Source organism: Ascaphus truei, unplaced genomic scaffold (genome assembly GCF_040206685.1).
Source record: "Ascaphus truei isolate aAscTru1 unplaced genomic scaffold, aAscTru1.hap1 HAP1_SCAFFOLD_2687, whole genome shotgun sequence".
In the NCBI taxonomy this organism is placed as follows: Eukaryota; Metazoa; Chordata; class Amphibia; order Anura; family Ascaphidae; genus Ascaphus; species Ascaphus truei.
In genome coordinates this window covers 16618-33635 of record NW_027455629.1, presented here as the reverse complement: position 1 = coordinate 33635, position 17018 = coordinate 16618, and the positions used below count along the sequence as shown (strand labels likewise).

The following is a 17018-nucleotide window of genomic DNA, read 5'->3' as shown; positions in this document are numbered from 1 at the left end:
TCACTTCTCCTCAAGCATTTGACTACTTCAGAGGCAAGGTGGATGCCACCCACAAGGAGATTCCTTCTGTCCCTTCCCCCTTCTCTCCTTCTACCTAATTCTCCTTCTGCATTTGACTCCTTTTCTTCTCTTACAGAGCTGGAAGCTAATCATCTTCTCTTCTCCCTCTACCACATGCCCTCTAGATCGTATCCCCTCACACCTTACTGCATCTCTTAGTCCCCACTCTCACCCACATCTTCAATTCCTCCCTATTCTCTGGCTCTTTACCCTCTTACTTTAAGCCTGTAGTGGTCACCCTTTTCTCAGAAACAACCTACACCCTATGTGCCTTACTAACTACCGCCCTGTATCCCTCCTGCTGTTTGTCTCCTAATTGCTAGAATGTCAACATTCTTAAATCACATTCCCTCCTGGATCCTTTACAACCTGCCTTTCGTACAGCTCGTTCTACAGACTGTGCTTAAAGCAAATTCCCAAGGTCACTTTTCCCTACTAATCCTACTTGATCTATCTGCTGCGTTTGATGCTCTCAATCACTCTCCTCCTTCATATTCTAAACTCTCTCTTGGTATCCGTAACACAGTTCTATCCTGGTTTTCATCATAACTTTCCTGTCACACATTCTCCATCTCTGTTGCTAACATGTCTTCGTCTTCTATTGATCTGTCTGTGGGTATACATCAGGGCTCTGTTCTGAGATCTCTCTTTCTCTCTACATACTATCATTTGGTGACCTCATCAACTCTTTGTGACAATCCTATAAATAACAAATACAAATATCAGGTCATGGGAATAAGTGATTTGGACATAAAAGTAACATTTCGGAAGTGTGGACAACTAATACATCTTGTAGATTGCCTTTACAGTGTGATGTCATTGATTCAGTAGATTGTGTGCAGACCAGGACTGCAGTACAGTGTCACTCACATGGATGACTTGCGTGGTAGAAGCTCAAGAACAAGGATGTCAAACTCCAGTCCTCGAGGGCAGCAAACAGGCCAGGTTTTCAGGATATCCCTACTGAAAACCTGGCCTGTTTGGGACCCTCGAGGACTGGAGTTTGACATGCATGCTCTAGAAGGAGCACAGCTGTGGGTGGGAGGTGGATTTGCTTTGCATCAAATGGTTTGGAGCAAGGTTTATTGTATGTATTATCATAATAACAATGCAATGCTTAACTTTTATTTCAGGAGGGATGACTGCAGAACAGAAGTGAATATTGAAGCCACGTGTTCCTTTTCTTGCAAAAGAGAAAATTTGAAGGACAGTTGAAGAGAAGGAAAATTACTACACAGAGACAGATAAGCAATGTGTATATTTCTCATTTACCATTTAGTATTTGTCGTTTTATTGACTCCACACAATCCGGCTGCTACGGGTTTCACATTGAATATTTTCATCTCTACTCTACCCCTTCCTGTGATCTGAACCATGCAAGTTTTCGTTGATTCAATACATCATGAGTAGAGGGTGGCTACAGTATGAAGTAAAGACCCAAGGACCACATCTACTACCATTCATAACAAGAACATGTGCAGTAGCGCACAGCTGCAGTTCTATGTGATTGTTATGAAAGGTTGAGGTGGTTCAATTCTATGAATCTGGAGTGGGATGGATCCTGTTTGCATCATATGGTTTCATCTAGGCCAGTAGATTATATAACTCTCAGTACAGGTTACACATGGCATCAGTATTAGTGATTTAAAGAGGAGGAAAGCTTCAATGTGGAGAACAAAGCCAAGTAATGTTGAAGTTACTCCTTTTACCATTTACTTGGTCAGTCTGTACTGTCTACTCTCCACACAGCTGCTAAGGATCTTCCATTTTAAATACTTTCACCTCCTATTCTGCACTGCTTTGCTGCCCATTATTCAGAGATGCGTTCCAGTCATGTTTACCACTCTGAATCTCTCTGCAGTCATTGGTTCAGCACATCATGGGTAGAGCATGGCTACAGATACAGCAAGCTATTATTATTTTACCGGCTGATCATCCATAATATTGCATTAAAACATAGAATATCACTTAATTTCCAAAAGATTCAGTGATGCTGATAATGCAGAATCTCACAACATTTCCCATCATAATGCCATAATGCACAAGTGGGAGAAATAATCCTTGCTATATCTGTACATTGTGTGACGTATTACCTCCATGACCAATGAGAGCAAGTACATCTTCTGTATAGAGCGGCTGTGTTATGATGCAGTTATTGATCATCATTGACATAATCACAAGAATCTTATGCAAAGGGAAATTGTCCGCAGCGAAGTGAGATTTCAGCCCCCAAACGTCTGTAATATTAATGCAATGTCTTACTTTTGTTGCAGTGAACACTGAAGAGACGGATCTACTACAACACTGTACAGGATGAGCATACGCTACAAGCAGCAAAATGATCTTGCAGTTGACAGTATGTTGTTCTGGTAATGTGCACAATTATTATTTATGGGCTACACACCACAGTGCTGGACATATTCTGTTAACTTCAACTCTACTCCTAACATGGAGATGTCTTCCTGGTGTTACTGATTCAGTACATCATATGCACAGTGTGGTTATGATATGATGGATTGATTTAATGAACCCACCAACCAATGATGACATCTGCATCATCTTCTGTAAAGTGCAGCTACAGCATGATATTATCAGCATTTGGTGCGGTATAATCAGAGGTATCTATGTGCTTTTGTGCCTGTTTTAAGTCCTCCAGCTTAACGCCCCTACACCTCCCACTACACAGGCATACTTACTTATGCATACACTGACATCTGGCATACCTACACACACCCCAGGGCCACTTCCTTCCCCTGATGTCAGGGAGAGGATGGGCATGCAGAGTGCAGTAAGTCTCCACGTTACTCTGGCCAACAGTCTTGGCCTACCTCCAGCATCTGTCACCCACAACATCTGTTCCCTCCTTGTAAAGTGCTGAACTATCTCACCTGGGTCAGTGCTATAGCTGATCACAGTGCCCGATCAGGATGTCACTGTGACAGGCAGCAGTGCAGATTGACCGGTCAATCAATGCAGTGCCGCAACATATGCACTAAATGAGATTTCCGTGCCCCCAGTCAGGTTACTCCCTGGGCAGTGACCCTGCTCACACCCTCCCCTAGTTCCACCTCTGATCACAATTATCTCTCTTGGAGAGTGTAGCAAATTGGAGTTGGGGGAATCTCACCTCTGCCACGCATGGTCACAATCTGGGCACAGGACCCAAATAGTGGGCAATGTGGCACTTCTTACAGTAGAGAATAAGTAACTTTATTCTTTACTTGTGTATTAAGGACCTTATTTGCATTAAATTCAGTCCACATGGGACCAAGACTTTCTGGCTTACTGAACAAAGTGGAATTGTTTCGTAGAGGGTGGAGAATTGTATTTTATCTGAAATTACCCCCTCTGCACAAAATACAAACAATTATACCCATACAAGTACCTTGTGGAAGTTGTTGCCCTCTATCTTCCTGTGGTCTCTCCCTGTTTCTCACCGTGCCTCCTCCCATTTCCTTGCACCTCTGCGTCTCCGCATATATCCCTATACTCAGAGCCGGCTCCGGTCAGTGACATGGGATGCCCAAATATGAGCATATCCATATATGGGCATCCATGCCACTGACCGGAGCCCGCTCTGTTGCGGATATGGAGAGAGACTGGGAGATTTACATCCCCTTATAATTCATATGGTGCATAGTACCGGCACGTATTGTTTTACCGGTACTGTGTACCTTCCTACTTTCACACTGGTACAGTATATGCTGCAGTGGGACTGAGAGGGATATATTGGTAACACATAGTCATTGTTGGGGGAATTCAATCCATTTTGAAAATAGTAATGAAATGTTTTTTACTTTTTTTTTTGCAGTAATGAAGAATGAAAAAGTTCTGTTAAAATTGAATTGGACGTGAACTGGATTCAGCATTTCATCCTCAACTCTGCACCAGTGTGAATTGACGTTCTTTAATGTTCTGACAAGGTACATGCAACATCTCTTCCTCTACCCCTACACCACCCTCTGCCTCTTGCCTCTCTCTCCACCTCCCTGCTAAGCGTATTAACCCATCTAATGTAATCCACATTCCTTGTCTCACTTTACTCTTCCCTTCTCACGTGCCCTCTGGAATGTCTGCTCTACGACTAACATGGTCTATTTGTACATGACCTCTTCTGCTCTCATCATCCACCACTTCTCATTCCCCTCACCCCTGTCCTACTCGATACCTCAGCTTAATTGAACTCTCTCCTCTGACATCTACCCTTATCTCTAACCTCTCCTCACTTTCTGCTTAAACTAACTATCTTGTTAACTCTTACAATGCTATCATCTCCTCCTCCCTCCTCCTCCATCATCTATATGTCCCTTCTAGGCTCTGACACACTCATCCCTCTAAGGCCGTGATTATCATAGGCACACGCTTGGTCGTCCACAGTGCGTGCGAGCGATGCAGGGCCTCCCCGTCGCCTCGGACCTCAGTGCAGGGATTGCTGGAGCGACAGGCATGCGCTAACTTTGCCTTCTGTTGCGTGCTTACTATAGACGCAGCCTAACCCATGCATTGGTTAAATTCACAAGCACGCTCTCATCACACTTCATCACATCACACTGCTGCTCTTAACACCTATGGAGGAAATCTCACAGTCTGATTTTCTACACTAAACCTTTGTCCTGTTCTGTAAAACTCTGCTCCTTTTTTTAAGGTCAAACACTACTTTTTCCTCACTCATCAACACTCCAATTTCATTCACACTGTCTTCTATGTATTTGAGTCCCACCACTGACTTTCTCCTCCCACTTAACATCCATCCTTTATTTCTCCTCAAGCCTTTGCTCACTTGAGGCAAGGTGGATGCCATCCACAAGTAGATTCGTTCTCTCCCTTCCCCCTCTCTCTTTTTCTATCTAGATCTCATTGCACTCTTGACTCCTTTTCTCCTGTCACAAAGCTGGAACCTGATCTTCTCTTCTCCCTCTACCACATGCCCTCTCAATCCTATATTCTCACTCTCACCCACATCTTCAATTCCTCCATATCCTTTGGCTCTTTCAACTCTTCCTTTTAAGCATGCAGTGGTCACCCCTATTCTCAAAAATAACCTTGACCTTGTGTGAATTTCTAACTATCGCCCTGTATCCGTCCTACCATTTGCCTCCTAATTGCTAGAACGTCTTGTGATCTCCCGTTTGATCAACATTCTTAAATCACATGCTCCTCTGGGCCCTTCACAATCTGCCTTTCCCAATGTAACCAATTATGTACATAAAGAAAATTCCCAAGGTCCATTTTACTTACTAATCCTGCTTGATCTCTCTTCTGCTTTTGATACTGTCAATCACTCTTCTCATTCATATTCTAAACTCTTTCTTCGTATCCGCAGCAAACTTATATCCTGGTTTTCATCATACTTCTCCATCACACATTCTCCATCTCTGTTGCTAACGTGTCTTTGTCTCCTGTTGTTTTGTCTGTTGGTATACCTCAGGACTCTGTTCTGGGACCTCTCTCACTACATACTATCACTAGTTGACCTTATCAACTATTTTGGCCCTTGATATCATCTCTATGCAGATGATACACACACCTATCCACCCTACCGTCACTCCTGCAATTTAGTTCCTAGTTTCGGGTGGCCTCCTGGCTATATCCTCCATGGATGACACTCTTCTGCCTTAAACCTAATGTCTAAAACTGAGCTCCTCATATTTCCCCCTAAATCTGGCCTAATATCACCTTTCTCCATCGCAGTAAACAGTACTACCATCATCCTGTCATGAAAGCACATTGCCTAGGAGTAACATTTGACTCTTCCCTTTCCATCTTCATTCACGACACTGGCTAAAGTTTGTTGATTCTTTCTCTGTAATATTTCCAAGATTTGCCCTTTTCTCTGTCAATCTACTGCTAAAACGCCAATGCATGCCCTTATCGTATGGGTTAACATACTGCTAACAGGGCTCCCTGCTTCACAACTTTCTCATTTGCAATCTATCCAAAACTCTGCTGCTTGAATAATTTCCCTTTCTCCCACAACAGTATCTGCTCATCTCCTCCTCCTCCTTAAATCCCTCTCCTTGCTTCCCATCAAGTTTCAGATCACCTACAAAGTTCTCCTCCTTACCTTTTTGTTAAGGTTCTCTATTAGTGGTGTACCGAGTACCCGGCGTTACCCGACACATTTCCAGCTACCCGGACATTACTCGAAACCGGCCACTGAGAAGTGGACTTGGCCGGGTAATACCCGGCGTCGGGTAATACCCGGCGTCGGGTAATGTCAGGGCAGCTGGAAATAATCTTTTATACTTACCTTTCCTAAGACATCTAGGATCAGCAGCAGCAGTCCTCTGATGTTGGCAGCATCAGAGGTGTCTTCACCTGGCGGGGGGAGCTGCAGGAATCACTTCCACAGCACCGAAGCAGGTAAGCTGTGTCTGTGAGCCTGCAGCTCCCCCGCCAGCTGAAGACACCACAGATGCTGCCACCGTCACAGGACTGCTGCTGATCCTAGATGTCACCGCCACCCGGAAGGTAAGTGCCAAACCGTGTACCCGACCGGGTAGAACCTTTCATTTTGGCCGGGTACCCGTTACCCATTTTTTTATAGTTGAGGACCCAGTCCAACACTATTCTCTATTCATCTGCTCCTTCCTACATATCATCTTTGGTCTCGTTATGCCCTTCCTCGTCTCCTAAGCTCTACTAATAACTGTCTCCATTATACTTCTTACACCTCTACTGCGCACTCGCTCTCTTGCCTGAAACCCTTTCCCATCAATTTACCTGTGAAACTCACACACACTCAGTATATGCCAACATACCCTCTTCCACCCACATTTAAGATCAACCTAAAAATTCACAACTTAAATGAAGCATTTCAATAGCTTTTACTCGTTGCTACTGTCACTCATTCAGTCACTAACTATTGTTCCCAAGAAGTGCTTTATACTACAGTACCCACCATTAAGGACAAGCATTGTCATCTACTGCACTTGTTCCCCCACCTGTTGTCTCTCTGTAAGTCTCCTTACATTTCTCTTAGATTGTAAACTACCCAGGACAGGGATTTACTTTCCTATTGTCTGTTTTTGTTTGTTGAACTTATTGTATAATAATTTCCTGTACTTTTTGGTCTCTCTTGTAAAGCGCTGAGTACACAATGGGTGGTATATAAATAGAGATATATGCAGAGTCTAGAGACAAGGCACACGTGTATAGGTAGCTACAGTTTATCCGGGACCGTATGCATCCTTGAAGTGCCTGTCCCAGTTATTTTCTATTGATTGCAATGTAGGAGTGTCTGTCCTGTCTTATTTTTTTTATTATTATTATCATTATTATTATTATATATACAAAGATATATACAAAGATTGTTTCCTGTCGTTAGCATGACATTGTGTGACACAGTGTGATGTCATTGATTCAGTAGATTGTGTGCAGACCGGGACTGCAGTACAGTTTCACTGACATGAATAACTTGTGTGGTAGAAGCTCTAGAAGGAGCACAGCTGTGGGAGGGAGGTGGATTTGCTTTGTATCACATGGTTTGGAGCAAGGTTCATTGTATGTATCGTCAATAATAATTATAATAATAATAATGCAATGCTTAACTTTTTTATTTCAAGAGGAAAGACTGCAGAACAGAAGTGAATATTGAAGCCATGTGTTCATTTTCTTGCAAAATAGAAAATTGAAGGACAGTTGAAGAGGAGGAAAATGACTACACAGAGACAGATAAGCAATGTGTATATTTCTCATTTAGTATTTGTCGTTTTATTGACTCCAAAAAATCCGGCTGCTAAGGGTTTCGCATTGGACATATTCACCTCTACTCCACCCCTTCCTGTGATCTGTACCATGCAGATTTTTGTTGATTCAATACATCATGAATAGAGTGTGGCTACAGTATGAAGTACTGACCCAAGGACCACATCTACTACCATTCATAACAAGAACATGTGCAGTAGCGCACTGCTGCAGTTCTATGTTATTGCTATGAAAGGTTGAGGTGGTGCAATCATATGAATCTTGAGTGGGAGGGATCCTGTTTGCATCATTTAATTTGATCTAGGCCAGTAGAGTATATAACTCTCAGTACAGGTTACATATGGCATCAGTATTAGTGATTTAAAGAACAGAAAAACAGGAGTGGAGAACAAAACCAAGTAATGTTGAAGTTACTACTTTTTACTATTTACTTGGTCAGTCTGTACTGTCTACTCCCCACACAGCTGCTAAGGGTTTCCATTTGAGATACATTCACCTTCTACTCTGCACTACTGTGCTACCCTCTATTCAGAGATGAGTTCAAGTCATGTTTACCACTCTAAATCGCTCTGCAGTCATTGATTCAGCACATCATGGGTAGAGCATGGCTATAGATACAGCAAGCTTTATTTTACCCTAATATTGCATCAAAAAATAGAATATCACTCAGTTTCCTACAGATTTACTGATGCTGATAATGCAGAATCTCACCCTCCCATCATAATACACCAGAGGAAGAAATAATCCTTGCTATATATGTACATTGTGTGACATATTGCCTCCATGACCATTGATGGCAAATACATATTCTGTATAGAGCAGCTGTGTTATGATGTAGTTGTTATTGATCATCATTGAGATATAATCACAAGAATCGTATGCAAAGGGAAACTGTCATTAGCATAGTGGGATTTCAGCCCCCAAACTTCTGTAATATTAATGCAATGTCTTACTTTTATTGCAGTGAACACCGAAGAGACGGATCTACTACAACAGCAAAATGATCATGCAGTTGACAATGTTGTTCTGGTAATGTGCACAATTATTATGTATGGGCTCCACACCACAGTGCTGGACATATTTTGTTAACTTCAACACTACCCCTACCATGGAGATGTCTTCCTGTGATTGGTGTTACTGATTCAGTACATCATATGCACAGTGTGGCTATTATATGATGGATTGATTTAATGAACCCACCAAACACTGATGACATCTGTATCATCTTCTGTAAAGTGCATCTACAGCAGGATATTATCAGCATTTGGGGTGATATAATCAGAGGCATCTATGTGCTTTTGTGCTGGGTAAAGTCCTCCAGCTGAACCGCCCCCCGCCACCCACCCCCCTACACCTCCTGCCACACAGGCAAACTTACTTACACACACAGCACACTTACTTATGCACACTGACACTTGGCATACCTACACACACACACCCCACAGCCACTGGCATGCATGCAGAGTCCTGGGCATGCAGGATGGGCATGCAGAGTACAGAATATCTCCACCTTGCTCTGGCCCGTACTCTTGGCCTACCCCCAGCATCTGTCACCCACAACCTCTGTTCCCTCCCTGTAAATTGCTGCACTAACACACCTTGGTCAGCGCTGCAACCGATCACAGCACCGGATCATGTCACTGTGATAGGAAGCAGTGCTAATTGACCGGTCAATCAATGCCACGTGGCAACATACGCACCAAAAGAGATTTCCATGCCCCCTGACAGGCTACTCCCTGGGCAGTGACCCTGCTCATCTTCCACCTCTGATCACAATATTCTCTCTTGGAGAGTGTAGCAAATTGGAGTTGGGGGAATTTCACCTCTGCAGTGCATGTAGAGTCCTGTATGCAGAGTACAGAAAGTCTCCACCTTAGTCTGGCCCGTACTCTTGGCCTACCCACAGCATCTGTCACCCACAAATAATACATACACTAATACTCCCCACAATACACACTTTAATACCACCTCAATAATAATCTCCCCAATAATATTATAGTCTTAAACACAATATACACAATACCCCCTAACACAAGATACCCAATCTAACACTCTCCTCTGCACCTCAACATAATATACACACTATAATACCCTACACACAATATAATACTCCCACACACACACAATATACACACTATCCTCCTACCGCCATAAAACACAACCAATAATACACACACACTTTGTGGATGTTGGGACCAGCTCCTTGCATGCACCAGTGAAAGAGAGAGGCCTGCCATCCGTGCCTCCCTCCGTTTCCCATCTTCTCCCTGTCTCTCTCCCTCCCTTTCTTTGCATCTCCCTGCATCTTTGCGTATACCCAGTCAGTGACGGCTCCGGTCACGTGATGCCTTAATATGGGCTTATCCATATATCTGTTGCAGAGATGGAGAGAGACCTGGAGATTTTACATTTCCTTATAATTCATATTGGTACTTAGTACGGGCACTTATTGTTTTATCAGTACTGGGTACCTGACCGTACTGGCCTACGAGTGAGAAGGCAATATTGGCATCACACAGTTACTGTTGAATATGTCATTCAATCCATTTTGAAAATAGTAATGCAATGTGGTTTTGTTTTGTTTGCTTTTTGCAGTAATGAAGAATGAAAAAGTTATATTAAAATTAAATTGGAGGGGAACTGGATTCAGCATTTCTTCATGAACTCTGCACTTGTGAGCATTGACCTTCTTGAGTGCCCTGACAGGTACACGCAACTTTAAGACTATAATCTTCATCAACTGCTGTGCAAGCTTTCGTGCTATACCTCCCCCTCCGGTTTTGATTTATACATTTGCTCTCTCAATTCATGTCCTCTAATATCTGGAGGCTCTCTCCTAGCATTTCTCTCTACCACAGCACGTCATCCCAATGTAACCTCTCTCTTGTTCTTTCTGTTTACTGTTTCCTCACTGCTCTGTAAAACTTTTCTAATTTCTCTAACTTCCACACTCCTGCTTTTATCCACATGTTCTATACACTTTCCTTCCCCTACCTTTGCATGTGTCTACACAAAGCACCATTTGTACAGACCTCTATTGCAGCTATTTCTGCACTGCTCAATGAAATGCTCTCCTGCACATCCTATTCTCTTCCACCTTCCCTCATTCTCTACGCCCCCCTCTCAAAGCCCCCTCTCTCTATGTCTCCTCTCTCTACGCCTATCTGTCTCATTCTCTTGATGCCCTTCTCTCTCTACATATCCCTATCTCTGTCTCTCTCTACACCTATCTCTGTGTCTCCTTCTATGCTCGCTGATGTTGGGGGATATCTCTTATAATCTTGGACCGGCTCATATACACATCAGGCCTCCCTACTAAGAGTGTTAACCTATCTAATGTAATCCACATTCCTTTCCTTACTTTTCTCTTCCCTTCTCCTGTGCCCTCTGGAATGTCCACTCTTACTAACAAGGCTCTAGTTGTACATAACCTCTTCTGCTCTCATCAGTCACAATCAGTCATTCCCCTCACCGCATCTTACCTGTCCCACTGATTTGCCTCTGCTTAATTAAACTCTCCTCTGACATCTACTCTAACCTCTCTTCTCTCTTCTCTCTCTGCTTAAACTAACAATCTTATTAACTCTTACAATGCTATCCTCCTATCTATATGCCCCCTATAGGCTCTGACACACTCATCCCTCTAACCCACACCTTTGGCTAAATTCCCAAACACACTCATCACACTTCCACTCGCTGTTCTTAATACCTACGGAGGAAATCTCACACTTTGTTTGATTTTTCTACAGTAAAAATGTCTCCTGTCCTGTATAAAGCTGCTCTCTAGGGCTAAATACACTACTTTTTTCCACACTCATCAACACTCAAATTTAATTTACGCTGTTTTTTTCTCTGTATTTGACTCCCTCCACTGACCTTCTCCTCCCACTTGCCATCCTTCCTTCACTTCTCCTCAAGCATTTGACTACTTCAGAGGCAAGGAGGATGCCACCCAAAAGGAGATTCCTTCTGTCCCTTCCCCCTTCTCTCCTTCTACCCAAATCTCCTTCTGCACTTGACTCCTTTTCTTCTCTTACAGAGCTGGAAGCTAATCATCTTCTATTCTCCCTCTACCACATGCCCTCTAGATCGTATCCCCTCACACCTTACTGCATCTCTTAGTCCCCACTCTCACCCACATCTTCAATTTCTCCCTATTCTCTGGATTTTTGCCCTCTTACTTTAAGCCTGTAGCGGTCACCCTTTTGTCAGAAACAAACTACACCCTATGTGCCTTACTAACTACCGCTCTGTATCCCTCATGCTGTTTGCCTTCTAATTGCTAGTGTCAACATTCTTAAATCACATGCCCTCCTGGATCCTTTACAACCTGCCTTTCGTACAGCACGTTCTACAGACTGTGCTTAAAGCTAATTCCCAAGGTTTTTCCCTACTAATCCTACTTGATCTATCGGCTGCGTTTGATGCTCTCAATCACTCTCCTCCTTCATATTCTAAACTCTCTCTTGGTATCAGTAACAAAGTTCTATCCTGGTTTTCATCATAACTTTCCTGTCACACATTCTCCATCTCTGTTGCTAACATGTCTTCGTCTTCTATTGATCTGTCTGTGGGTATACATCAGGTCTCTGTTCTGAGAACTCTCTTTCTCTCTACATACTATCATTTGGTGACTTCATCAATGCTTTTGGCCTTAGATATAATCTCTATGCGGATGATACACACACAAATCTATCCACCCCTGTTCTCACTCCTGCAATCCAGTCTCTACTCTTGGGTTGTCTCCTGGCTATATGCTCATGGATGGCACTCCACTGCCTTAAACTTAATGTCTAAAACTGGGCTCATATTATCCCCTTTCTCCATCACAGTAAACAGTACTACCATCTATCTTGTCATCAAACATGTTGCATAGGAGTAACATTTGGCTCTTCAATTCCATCTCTATTCACATGCACGGCTATGGGTAAAATGTGTTGCCTCTTTCTCTGTAATATTGCCAAGATCTTCCCTTTCCCCTCTCAACCTACTGCTAAAACTCCAATGTATACTGTTATCCTATAGGTTATTTTAACATACTACTAACAGGCCTCCATGCTTCACAACTTTCTCCTATGCAAAACTCTGCTGCTTGAATTATCTCACTTTCTTCCACAACAGTCTCTGCTCATCTCCTTAAATCCCTGTCCTGGCATCCCATCAAGTTTTTGTATCACCTACAAAGTTCTCCTCCTTACCTTTTTGTTAAGGCTCTCCATTAATCTGCTCCTTCTTGCATATCATCTTTGATCTCTCGTTATGCCCTTGCTTGTCTCTTGCACTATAACCATAACTGTCTCCTGTAAACTTCTTTCACCTCTACTGTTCTCTCACTTGCCTGAAACCATTTTCCATCACTGCACCGTACATGTGAAACTTCCTCACACTCAGTATATGCCAACATAACCTCTTCCACCCACATGTAAGACCAATCTTAAAATTCACGACTTAAATCAAGCATTTCAAAAACTTTGACTCGTGGCTACTGTCCCACACCCACAGTCACTGCTAACAACTATTGTTCCCAAGATGTGCTTTCTACTAATTGTACCCACCATTAAGGACAAGCATTGTCATCTACTGCACTTCTTCCCCCAACTGCTGCCTCTCTTTAAGTCTTCTAACATTTCTATTAGATTGTAAAGTTCCCAGGGCAAGGATTTACTTTCCTATAATCTGTTTTTATTTGTCGCACTTATTTTTTAATTATTTTTCCCCTCTCCCCTAATGATATACATATAGGTTTTCCTGTCATTTGCATGACAGAGTTATTATGGTTAACTATTGCATCATGTAGACTGCCTTTTCAGTGTGATGTAATTGATTCAGTACTTTGTGTGCAGACTGTGACTGCAGTACAGTGTCACGAACATTAATGACTTGTGTGGTAGAAGCTCTAGAAGGAACACAGCTATGGGAGGGAGGTGGATTTACTTTGGATCACATGGTTTGGCGCAAGGTTCATTGTATGTATGATCATAACCATGCAATGCTTAACTTTTATTTCAGGAGGGAAGAACAGTGAATATTGAAGCCATGTGTTTCTTTTCTGTCAGAAGAGAAATTTTGAAAGACAGTTGAAGAGGAGGAAAATGACTACACAGAGACAGATAAGCAATGTGTATATTTCTCATTTAGTATTTGTCGTTTTGTTGACTCCACACAATCCAGCTGCTAAGGGTTTCGCATTGGACATATTCCCCTCTACTCTACCCTTCCTGTGATCTGTACCATGCAGGTTTTTGTTGATTCAATACATCATGAGTAGAGTGTGGCTGCTGTATGAAGTATTGACCCAAGGACCACATCTACTACCATTCATAACAAGAACATGTGCAGTAGCGCACTGCTGTAGTTCTATGTGTTTTATTAAAGGTTGAAGTGGTGCAATCATATGAATCTGGAGTGGGATGAATCCTGTTTGCATCATATGGTTTCATCTAGGCCAGTAGAGTATATCTCTCAGTACAGGTTACACATGGCATCAGTAGTAGTGATTTAAAGAACAGAAAAAACAAGAGAAACTTCAATGTTGATAACAAAGCCAAGTAATGTTGAAGATACTCCTTTAACTATTTATTTGATCAGTCTGTACTGTCTACTCCCCACACAGCTACTAAGTCTTCCATTTGAGATACATTCACCTCCTACTCTGCACTGCTGTTCTGTCCTCTATTCAGAGATGAGTTCCAGTCATGTTTACCACTCTGAATCACTCTGCAGTCATTGATTCAGCACATCATGGGTAGAGCATGGCTACAGATACAGTAAGCTTTATTTTACCGGCTGATCATCCATAATATTGCATTAAAACATAGAATATTACTCAGTTTCCAAAAGATTCAGTGATGCTAATAATGCAGAATCTTACAACACATCCCATCATAATGCACCAGAGGAAGAAATAATCCTTGCTACACTACCGACACGTTTTATTGAAGCACGGCTAGCACCGCAAGCCGGGGGATGCCCCGGCGTGCTAGCCGCACTCCCTCAGCGTGCCGCGCATCACCGATGCACGGTCACGCGTCATCGGGTGCCTGCGCCCCCTGCACGCGCGTCCAGGGCTCCCCGAGGGAGCACTGGTGTCCCGCGATGTGGGGGACAGCGGCAGGGGGTTCCGGGGGACCCGACGGACCCGGCAGCGGAAGGGAGAAAGCCCCGATCGGAGGGCGCTCCTCCGCTGCTTCGGCGTGCGCCCGGCACCCTCCGGCGCGTGCCAGGTTACTGCTGCGGCCAAGAACGGGCAAATGCTCGAATAAACTCGGCCGCAGCAGTATATCTGTACATTGTGTGACGTTTGGCCTCCATGACCATTGATAGCAAATACATATTTTGTATTGAGCGGCTGTGTTATGATGTAGTTGTTATTGATCATCATTGAGATATAATCACAAGAATCTTATGCAAAGGGAAAATGTCTGCAGCATAGTGGGATTTCAGCTCCCAAACTTCTGTAATATTAATGCAATGTCTTACTTTTATTGCAGTGAACACTGAAGAGACGGATCTACGACAACACTGCACAGGACAAGAGCAAACACTACAAGCAGCAAAATGATCTTGCAGTTGCAAGTATGTTCTGTAATGTGCACAATTATTATTTATGGGCTACACACCACACTGCTGGACATATTCTGTTAACTTCTACCCCTACCATGGAGATGTCTTCCTGTGATTGATTCAGTACATCATATGCACAGTGTGGCTATGATATGATGGATGGATTTAATGAACCCACCACCCACTGACATCTGCATCATCTTCTGTAAAGTGCAGCAGGATATTATCAGCATTTGGGGTGGTATAATCTGGGGCATCTATGTGCTTTTGTGCCTGGATAAGTTCCTCCAGCTGAACCACCCCCCTATACCTGCCACACAGGCATACTTACAGAGCACACTTACTTATGCACACTGACACTTGGAATACACACACACACACACACACAGACACTGTCATGCATGCAGTGTCCTGTATGCAGAGTACAGAAAGTCTCCACCTTACTCTGGCCCGTACTCATGGCCTATCCCCAGCATCTGTCATCCACAACCTCTGTTCCCTCCCTGTAAAGTGCTGCACTAACACACCTGGGTCAGCGCTGCAGCTGATCACAGTGCCGGATCATGATGTCAATGGGATAGGCAGCAGAGCTGATTGACAAGTCAATCAATGCAGCTCCGCAATATATGCACCAAAAGAGATTTCTGTACCCCCTGTCAGGCTACTCCCTGGGCAGCGACCCTTCTCACCCCTCTCATTCCACCTCTGATCACAATAATCTCTCTTGGAGTGTGTAGCAAATTGGAGTTGGGGGAATCTCACCTCTGTAGTGCATGGTCACAATCTGGGCACTGTACCCAAATATTGGGCAATGTGGCACGTCTTACAGTAGAGAATAGAATAAGTAACTATATTCTTTACTTGTGTATTAAGGAACTTATTTGCAATAAAAATTCAATCCACCTGGGACCAAGACTTTCTGGTTTTCTGAACAAAGTGGAATTGTTTTCCTATAATTTTATATTCTCTGAAATGTAACATCACAATAAAGTACTCCTATTTTTTTCCTTTGTGCTTTTTTATGGACTATTCCTTTATGTATTTCACTTAATGGGACTAATTACCTTACAATTAGATTTCACTTGTATTTTCTTGGGTTACTCTTTGGAATTTCTCTCTGTGTTCATTTATACTATCTTATTTAGAGCAGTCTTTGCCATTGGACCCCATTTCTTGCCAGAGAGATCTGTAACACAGAGTATTGAAGAGAGTACAGAACAGTGGTGAAGTAGATTTTTATGCTTCTAGGCAGCCTCCCTTCTCACCATGTATTCTGCCCCCGACGGTCTCTTGCACTGCTCCCTCCTACACCCACTCTCCTCACTCTTCCCTCCCCTCCCCGCTATCACTCAATGACCCCCTCTCATTCAATCCTGCTCCCTTACTCCCCCCTCACTCATTCTTCCTTCTGCACACACAATCCTCCCGAATATCACTCCCAAACAACACACACACTAATTCTCCCCACAATACACACTATAATACCTCCTTGTGACGATAGCTTCCACAGGCTTACACTGGCGACACACTTTATTCGAGCTCGGCTAGTCCCACGAATTCGGGTATACCCGGGTGTATTGAGGTTTGTGACTGTTTTCTGCCCGAGTGCATTGAGTTATTTTCCAGCAGGGATTGAAGCATTTTATTCCCGCTGACTGCAATACTGCACAGTACATATATATATACTG

At 43.2% G+C, this 17018-nt stretch overlaps 1 long non-coding RNA gene across 1 annotated transcript; it reads left to right on the top strand.

Annotated features, from left to right (window-relative positions):
* Positions 1 to 3873: 3873 nt before the first annotated feature.
* On the top strand, positions 3874 to 16337 carry LOC142481468 (uncharacterized). Its single transcript, XR_012795795.1, has 6 exons — positions 3874 to 3983; positions 7626 to 7743; positions 8732 to 8796; positions 10363 to 10473; positions 13777 to 13886; positions 15258 to 16337. It is a non-coding gene; the product is annotated as an uncharacterized LOC142481468 (long non-coding RNA).
* The last annotated feature ends 681 nt before the right edge of the window (positions 16338 to 17018 follow it).